The 10,154-nt window shown below is 30.6% G+C and overlaps 1 pseudogene; it reads right to left on the reverse strand.

Moving 5' to 3' along the window:
* Positions 1-4,443: 4,443 nt before the first annotated feature.
* LOC149542902 (serine/threonine-protein phosphatase PP2A-2 catalytic subunit pseudogene) lies at positions 4,444-5,007 on the reverse strand (annotated as a pseudogene).
* Positions 5,008-10,154: the final 5,147 nt, after the last annotated feature.

A 10,154-nucleotide genomic window follows, 5' to 3' on the forward strand; every position in this document is an offset into this window, starting at 1 on the left:
CTAGCATTAAATTTAGGGGTTAATATTAAGGTTCGTGGTTAAGAATTTAGGATAAGGGAACTTAGCATATGAAGTTTATGATTAGGTTCAAGATTATGATTTAGGGTATTTATTTTCATTTATAATCTTGGGTTTAGAAATTAAATTTTTAAGATCAAGGTTAGGGTTAGGGTTTGGATGTACATGTATGTTATATTCATACCTAGATATGCAAATTAATCTACATTCTTATATATGTATAATTTAGGATCTCCCCTTAAGACATGTCATTGAATTATATAGTTAATTATATACTTCTAATTATTAAGACATTAAAAATAATAACATATGTACATTTAAACATGAATATTAAAACATATGTATGCACGTCTATATCTAACACATGAACATATTTACATGTACATTTCTGAAATAAAATATACATTTTAATCTACATTCTTATGTATAATTTAGGATCTCCCCTTAAGACATGTGCTATTAAATATAGTTAATTACACTTAGTTATAAGATAAATTAAGATCAATAGTTAACATATACACAAATTATACATATAAAAATGTGAATTTATTAAAAACATGTACATACATCTACTTTTAACCATGAACAAATATACATGTACATCTATGCTCAAAATAAAAAATTATACATTATAATCTATATTTTTACATGTACAATTTAGGATCTAGACCCTTAAGATATGTCATTTAATTAAACTTCTAAGATTAAAACATTAAGGTGAATTTGACATATATACATAATATATACATAAACATTAATATCGAAAACATACATGTCTACATTTAACATATATATATAATTTTTTTAAAATTTGTTTTCTAAAATTTATATTATTATAAATTTTTTAATGTTTTTCTAATTTTTTAAAAATATTTTTTCTAATGTTTTTCTAAATTTTATATTATTATAAATTTTCTAATAATTTTCTTTTTGTAAAAAAAAATTGTTTTCTAAAATTTATATTATTATAAATTTTTTAACATTTTTCTAATGTTTTTTCTAAATTTCTTTTCTAAATTTTATATTAAATTACAAATTTTCTAATGTTTTTGTAATGTTTTTTCTAAATTTTCTAATATTTATTTAATTTTTTTTACTTTTTTTTTCTAAATTTGTTTTCTAATGTTTTTCCTAAATTTTATATTATAATTTTTCTACTATTTTTCCTAATGTTTTCTAAAATTGTTTTCTAATGTTTTCTATATAATATTTTTTCTGTTTTCTAAATTAATATAAATAAACAATAAAAATATTAAATTAACATTTAGATATGCTTTCAAAACCATTAAAAACATTTTTAAAAATGCATTGAAAACATTAAAATCTACTTTGATAACATTAAAAAATACTTTAAAAACGTTCAAAACATTAAATTAATAATATTTTGACATACTTGATGATGAGAATTAAAATGAAAGCGACAGGATGATGCTAACGGAGGTAGCACAAATCACACGTTCGCCCCAACGCTCGAAATGAACAGTACTCGCCGTGAAAATGAATTGGGAAATGTTAAAAAGGCGTTTTAAACCGCCAGAAATCAATGCGATACATGTTTGCGCGAACATGCCTTCAAAGCGGCTAACATGTTCGTGCAAACATATGCATGTCATATGTTCGCGCAAACATGTCTGTGAAGCTCGCGTGAATGTATGGTGTATTGAATTTCAAAATTTTCCCAACTTTTCTAAGTTTGTTTGTCCCACTAAAGTGGAACCCATTATTGTGGGTTCACCCCACAATTTCTTCCCCGACTGTTAGGTATTGATTTTGTTGCTTATTGTGTGTGCCTTGGAATTGAAACTAATACTTTTTCTTACATTACAAAATCTATATAGCCTAATTCAATTATTCAGATTGACTCACTTTCTGTAACTTCTATACTGCAACTATTAGATAATTGTCTTAAAATCATTATGTGATCAGATGATCATCCTATACTACATACTTTTTTCTACTTTAGTTTTATGATTACTCAATCATCTTAAGCAACATACCCCTACTATTTGATTGACTCTACAATATATTGTTACCCTAATATAACATGGCTCATTAGTAGTTTAGTAGGATTGATCTATTATATTGTTGTGTAAAACAAAAATAAAATTGAGATGGTGTAGGTTTGTGGTTCATATCCCTGAAAATCTACCCCTTGAACAAGTTGCACCATTGTTATGTGTTGAAGTTATAGCCTATAGTCCAATGAAGAAATCTACAATGATAGAGTCTGGCAAGAGATGTGGATTAATAGGGTTGGTGGGTATAGGCCACATTGGTGTAAAGATGGCCAAGGCTCTTTGACATCACTTGACTATTGTAAGTTCCTTTGATAACAAGATCAACTTGCCAGTCTTTATGCAAACACAAAAAATCTTGGAGAGGAAATTACTCATACTTATAATCACTCTTCATGGGAAGACCATTAACATTCTCAAGGGATGTGTTGTTGCATTAGATACTTTAGAGATTAGTACAAGAAGCAGGGGTAAGAAGATTGGTCTTACTCAGCTCAGAATTTACAAACTAGAAACTAATTGCAAGATCCCATCTACCTATTCTCAGCCAGGGAAGATAAATTATGGAAAAAACTACTCTCAGATTGTATAAGTTACCCAACAAGTAGACGCCTAATTTGTCAAAATCTCAATATCAATATGTAAAGTAGGTCACTAATATTCACTATTAAATTAGCAAAAAACATAGGTAGATGCTACTGATCAACATAATAATGAATAGCCAAAAATTTATAGAACAACCAATGTAATTATATAGTTTTGAGAAGTCAAGTATTCAACATCACACAGCATCATCAAATTTATCAACATGGATAAAATAGTAATTTCATAGCAAGCATATATGGAAACACCAATACAAAGTAAATATATACAAGAGCTTTAAGACTAACATAGAGAGAAAACCAAACTCACCAAGTTATGACATTAAGAAGAATGGATCACTGCACTATCCAGCATAAGGATAAGTCATAATTATAGGAAGAACAAAATTGAGAGAATAGATCAAAGAACTAGGTCTCTAAATTGGAACTTGGTAGAATATTTACTCCTTTTTCTTCAAACTTGTTTGTTGCATACTTCCTATCATGGATGCTTGCCTTCTAAGTGTATTCATTTCATTTCTAATTCTATCCTCATTGATTGCCACACTTCTATAAATGGTAAAACTCTACTTGATGTATTTATGACAAAGACCGGCTTATGCCATTTTTTCTAAAATTATTTTGCTAATGTGAATTTCAGCACTTAATATAACATGAACTCCATTCCCTCACGATGTACATGGAGAAAGATGCAAATAAATTCAACATGTGATTTTTCTATGATATTTATCGTGTACGAATTTGGCAATGAAGTGAGATGTCTAGAGGCCATTCCTTTGTGTAGTTAAGGTACATTTAGTAAATATATAAAAAAATTGATGAAATTATTTTCTCTTACTTATGTAGATATAGTAAATTGATATAATATTGATGAAATTTATGAGCTCAAACTTTCAAGTGATGTGAAGTAGTTATGACTGCATTTAGCCTATGTTAATATATGATTTAACCAATACAAACCCAAATTTATAAAATGAAAATTTTCCAACTTATTGATGACAATCACCTTCAATAATATTATTTCCGATCAAGATTAATAAAAAATTAATATTAAAAATAAAATTAAAAGGTTGAGAAATAGATACTTGAAACCATTCTCTAAAACTGTAGTGGTAAGCTGAATATTAGAACCCTAGTAATCTAGTTATTATTTACCTTCAAGATTTTGATTTTCTTAAAGAAAAATGAATTTGACAGACTTGGAACCATTTATCTAAGTCTCTATAGTTGTGATAGAAAACTTATTGTAGATTTTTTAACTTCAAGATAATACATGTCCAGTTTAGATCAAGTGAACAAGTTGAAAACCCCGAAATCTTTTAAGTCTTTATACAAAAAGTGATAGAAAGAAGGGCAAAGTGTAAATTATTTAAAATTACCTATCTTATAATGAACGACATGATGGTGCTTGGCAGCTATAACATGGGTGGCCCATAATTTCAGCATCCACATCGTCTGACAAGAAATTTTCCCGTCTCCCCAGTCCAAAAGCTCACTAGTTTCTCAAACCCTCAGTTTCAAACACCACTTCTAATGCTTAGTACATATAAGAAGCCAACACAACAGCTACAAATACCAACCACAAGGTAGTCGGCCGATGCCCATCATAAATGCCACGATACCAAAAACCCATAGCAGGATGTTGGTAACCTCTCTCGACAATCGGGCACGACAGCAGGTCTGTGGTGAATGCTTCTCATATCCACCATGGGAGCACTGTTCCAGAGATAAGAATTTATGTCCGGCACCTGAAGGGGATTTCGTCTTGGATGGGACATTTCCTAGCTGTGAATCTTGTAGTATATAGCCTAATCGGCTAACAAGAAATAATCTAGAGTCTTGTGAGTAGCATCAGGTTCACTTTGATGGGGAGAACGATCAGACTGAAGGAAATTGCATTCCATCGTCTCACTAATTTCCATGATTGTAGCCATATTTCCACAATGATAGCAATACTTTGGAGCACTAAATATTGTTACCACAATCTTATTAAAAGCCTCCATAACTAATTGGTGAGACCTTGCAACCAAATAGAGACCCTTAGTATGATTAAATTGTGCAGCTATGTCCTGACCAAATGTGTATCTAGTACCTCAAATACCCCAGCCATAGCAATCATCGAGATATGACCAAAGAAGATCACACATTGGTCCCTTGTGTGGTACTTCATATATGTGACCCAAAGCTCATATGTTATCAAGTGTATCCAATGATGAGGAGATACCTCTATGCAAGCAGAAGATCTGACCTTCAATAAGGGAAGTCAGTGACAAGTAATCAAAAAGTTCTGTAAAATGCTTCCAAATATTGGCATTTGCATTTCCATATTCTCTCTTACATTCAGGTATTTTTGTTGAGTTAACACGAGTCATCTACTTCCCTCAAATGATCAAGAGGGAGAAGCAAAGCTATGGAAAAGAATATTGCATGAAGTCGAATTGAATATATTACACGGGTCGTAATTATTGAAATGCATGGAGCTTGGCTGGTTTAGAGTCTACTTTGCTAAATTGAAAATATCCACCATGGGAGTTGCCTTGCAAGGGTTTGAGAACTTTGCTAGGAAATGTTGATACTTGCACTATCTCACCCTCTCTCTACTTAGATAGTATTAACTGTTAAAAGTATTAGTTATATCTTTTATTTATTTTATTTTTTTTCTAAAATTTTTCCAGTTATATCCCAAGAAATTGAAGAAAACTTTATATTTTTGTCTCATAAAGATACTTCCAAGAAACGTATTTGAATTTTTTGTTAATCCTATAGAAAAACTCAGAGTCTTTCATGTTCAAATATACAAGATTACATAAAAAGTTGTCAATACAACTTTTAAAAAGCTGCTAAAGTTGCAAAAAGAGTCATAATACTCATGTATTTGGTTTTGAAGGTAGTTGGGAACAATTTTGGGAGGAGAACTTTATAAAGGGATATAATGGTCAACTTGAGGTGGTGATGAGCGGTTGGAGGACTAAATAATTGAAAGTTGTTACCTTTGACCATTATACCTTATTTATGGATAAGGTGACAATTTATAAAATGCATAAAGGATGGAAGAAAATTACACATAAATTGGTTGCAATAGGATTGTGGGAGCATATTGAAGACCCTTCGTAATATTTGTAACATACGGAATGAATAAATGGATAGCTTTATGCAAACTTCAAAGTGTTCCTTATTTTTAGTCACATTTTTGTTGGTTCTAGAGCATTACTTTCTTAGTAGAAAGGTTATTTTGCATCTAAACTACATTGTAGATTGTGTGGGGATAAGTTCTATGTGCTTTATATTAGTTGGGAAACTAGTCATAGAAAATAGTAAAATAGCTAACAAGAGTTCTAAAAACTCCTTATTAAACCTTTTCACAGACTTCCATATGAGGGTTTGATAATATAATTGACTCTAACTATCCAAAACATCTATAATTTAAGGAGCTTATAGTACAGTCATGGACCTTTCAAACACAATTGTTTTCATGTTGACTGGTTGTGGCACATGGAAGAAAAGCAATTTCATAGCAGGGAGAGAATAAGGAAAACACAATTTAGTTTTGATAGTTTTGTTTGGCACAAAAATGAGTTGTTTCAAAATGAATCCATCTTAAAAGACATTCATGAAAATGACAAACACAAAAAATGAAGGGTAATGATTATATATAATTTGGTGATTGTCTTAGAGAAGAAATAAAGACATTGACCAGATGGACCTCAAAAGATTGTCAGAAAAGTTATAACTTAAAAGCATTGTTGATATTAAGAAAGAATCACTGGCACTACATACCATGCTAATTGAGAGTAAAAGAAATCTAGGAGAGATTAAAGAAGATATTAGATGTTTTGAGGAGGTTAAAAAGGTTAAAAGATATTGTCTTGATGGATAATCTAGAGTTCAATACCCCTAACAGTGAGAAAGGCTCACAGTGAAATCTAGATCACCTGTTAAACTTGATGACTTATCATCCCCTATATCTCTAGAGGAGATGAAATATCTTGTTATTGTGGCTATTGGGTAGACATGTGAACGGGCTTGCATACAGAAATAGTTGGATTCAAGACATAAAACTTGTCCTAAGACACAATAAAGGCTTCTACACATAGATTGGACAACAAATTATTAGTCAAATTTAGACTATTTACTGTGGGATTCTCGACCATGAATTGTCCCATCGAAGTCGGAATAGGTGTTGGATAACACATTCAGTCTGAAGATAGAGTTTGCACTATGAATATGGACACCAAGATGCTTCTTCTTCCAAGGATTTGCATTCTGCCACACAGCTAGTACCACCTTCATGTTGTAGAAAATTAGCATAAACCTAGACGGATGCTCAGATGATAGAATTTAAATTGTGATGCAGTGGAGGGCACAATGCAGAGGCAGCGAGGAAGGGGTAAAAGTGGGCAACAAGTAGCTTTCGTGACTGACTGTTGTGGTTCAGGTAAATAGATAAATTACACAAATTTGCCGCCACTAATGGTAACTCCATCTCAACAGGTTGGTTTCTAACCTTGATATATGGGTTCTATTTGACCGACGTACCTATTTCATTTTTGCAATCATGTAGTTTTAGAGGCCTTTATTATCTTATGATTTGAGGTTTTGGATGTGTCTAAAAATCTCTGACCATCTCCCTAAAAATTATCGTAGAGGGGAATATAGAAAACAAGGGCTCCCTAAAAATTATCGTAGAGGGGAATATAGAAAACAAGGGCTCAAATGGAGCTTGAGTCCCTACCTTTTGAAATTTGTATGATGATTAAATCATAGTTTCTAAATAGTTAAAAGCATAGAAGGCAATAACACAACTCTAAGCCCCTTAAATATTGTAAAAGTTTTTTAGCGTATTAAAAAATAAAAACTCTAAGCATCAAATATAGATTTTATAGTTTAGTCAATTGGATAAGGTCAGAGTTATGTGCAATCTAAAAAAGTGGTCGTTTCAAAGTGTAGTGCAAAACATTTTGTCTATTGCCTCCTTACATATTCCCTTTCACAACCAAAATGTTTGCATTATTGATTAAATACTAACGCACATATACTACAATGATTGTGTATTATTAGTATCCCTTGTTTTAGCTATTTTTTATTTGAAAAATAAGTACTATTACATATCATATACAAATAGTGAAATATTTCTTGAAATGTTACAAGAAATATTCAAATCTTACTTTATTTCAATTTATGTAATTTTATATTTAGATATATTAAATTATGTATTGATATATTTAATTTTAGTAATATAAATCAACATTCAAAGTAGTTATTTAATTAATTATAATCTTTTAGTTTTCTACAAAGTAAATTATATTAATATATGATATAATAGCTTTTAAAAAGAATATGTCAAAACAACTACATTAAAAATAATAAATTATAATAATAATAGTAAAAATTTATTCTATTAAAATATAAATTATTATTCTTTGATTGTAGTAAAAGATCTTAAATTTTAGAATCTAAAATAAATTTGGTTGAGAACACCAAAATACAAACACCCATAAAATTGATAATTACCAATATTCTTAAAATATGTATACATATAACAAACTAAATGATTACCGATAATCTTAAAATATTTATACATATAATACACAAAATGATTGGAACTTTCCCTTAAAAAATTTACTCTAAGAAAATCAAAAGTTTGATACACAAACCTACTCATTTTTATCTCATAGTTAAAGATTTTGGTTTAGATTCCTCCATCGAATATTGAAAATGAACAATGACAAGCAACAACTCACCGTCTGAAGAATGAAATATCGACTAAACAAGTTGCTCTGTGGCATCTGTATTACTGTCCGCTAAATCAAAAATTCAATTCAATCCAATCCCTTTCCAACTAAGGCATCAAATGAATAAATTGGAAATCAATCTATAAAAAATACACTAATAATTGTTTCTGAACAATTCAAAAATGAGTTTTTCATCGCTAGATGTTTATCATCCAAGTTAAATAATTTGATGGAGCTAAAAACGTTGTAGGGAAAATAGAGGAGATAAAAAAAAATTTGATGTATGATTTAATTACCTATGCTAGATTTATATGCAGGCATTGGATTAGTTTACATGGTCACTCTATAGAATGGGGAAGTTGTAGCAGTTATGAAAATTGGTAACCGTAAAGCAAATCAAGAAGAAATCATGGGAAAGATAGTTTGTAGAAGAGAGTAAGAGAAAAATGGTGGAAGTGGAGGTGGATAAATTGGGATGCTTGAAGCTTCTTTGTTGCAACTGTTGTGCTACAAGTTGCACATGGACTTGTCGTCATGCCATTCTCTAAATTGCTAGGGTTTTCTCGTGACAGTAGGTACTATTAAAGCTTCAACCATGGCTAGTTCTCTGGAAACAATAGCATTCATGAGAAGCTTCAGAATAGACAGGAGGTGTATTTTTCTTATTTTTGGATTGTGAAAAATGATTTTAGCCCCAACAAAATTGATAGCAGTCAATCAAATTTTAGAAATTAATAGACATAAATATATTTTAAAAATAAAGTATCTTAAACCTTAGAATATTAAGCACTTGTTTTAAGAAAATTAATTGTATCTGGCAACCGGGAACATTAGTTCCCTGCCTATAAATAGGCAAGGACTAATAATCTAATTCCATCAGAAGAACATTTGTATCATCAAACACTAAGGCAATTGTCCTGTCCAAGCTGGGGAAACTTCACTAGCCTGATTATTGTTGGGAAACTATTCTGGCGCGAGACTGTTTGGGAAATTTTTATGGCTTTCATTTGATGTTTCATCTAGTGATCCATGGCATCCAACTGCTGCTACCATATTTAAGATGATTGAACCAAGTGTATGTTAGCGTGTTTGGCAGGTATATGATCTCTCACTACCTTCTGTGTGTCATATAAATTGACCATTCTTTGTCTATGGAAGAATACAAGAGGAAAGATTTATTTATGTGTTCAGTATATGGTACAAACACAAAAAGCTAGTTCACACAAAAGTAGCACAACTTCTGCTAGGAGAAATAGGGTGGGGGAATCCTCTAAAAGAAATTTTATATATCATTGACATCTTTGCAAGGTGTGTTCTTAGTTAGTCTCAAACCCAAATTATGATTTGATGCATTTAGAATTCTAAATTTTTTGCTTTTGATTTTCAACATGAAGTCTATGGTGACATTGGTGTACTCTTTGTAAGTGCAAAATTATATCTCAAGCCTTTTAAGTTGTGTTCTCTTTTTGTTGAGTTAAACAAATTGTTAAATCGAATTAAAATGTAGCAATTTCATCATTTATATGTGCAATTACCGATTTGGGGAGTTTTCTAAATGTAACACACTTTGTTACTTTGGTAGATATGGATCCATCAGGGCTATAGAAACTATGTCTCATCTTGATAATCATAAATCGATGACTTAATGAGTTTTGTATTCATTCATTTGATGTTTCATCTAGTGTTTCGTGGAATCTATCAAACCGAGGTTGAAATTCCTTCAACAGTTTCAAAAGCATCATCAAACCCCAAATATAGAAGTGCACAACTTTTCTCCTTTCTAGTGA

This window comes from Cupressus sempervirens, chromosome 8 (genome assembly GCF_028749045.1).
Source record: "Cupressus sempervirens isolate cs-2001-9-10 chromosome 8, ASM2874904v1, whole genome shotgun sequence".
Taxonomy (NCBI): domain Eukaryota; kingdom Viridiplantae; phylum Streptophyta; class Pinopsida; order Cupressales; family Cupressaceae; genus Cupressus; species Cupressus sempervirens.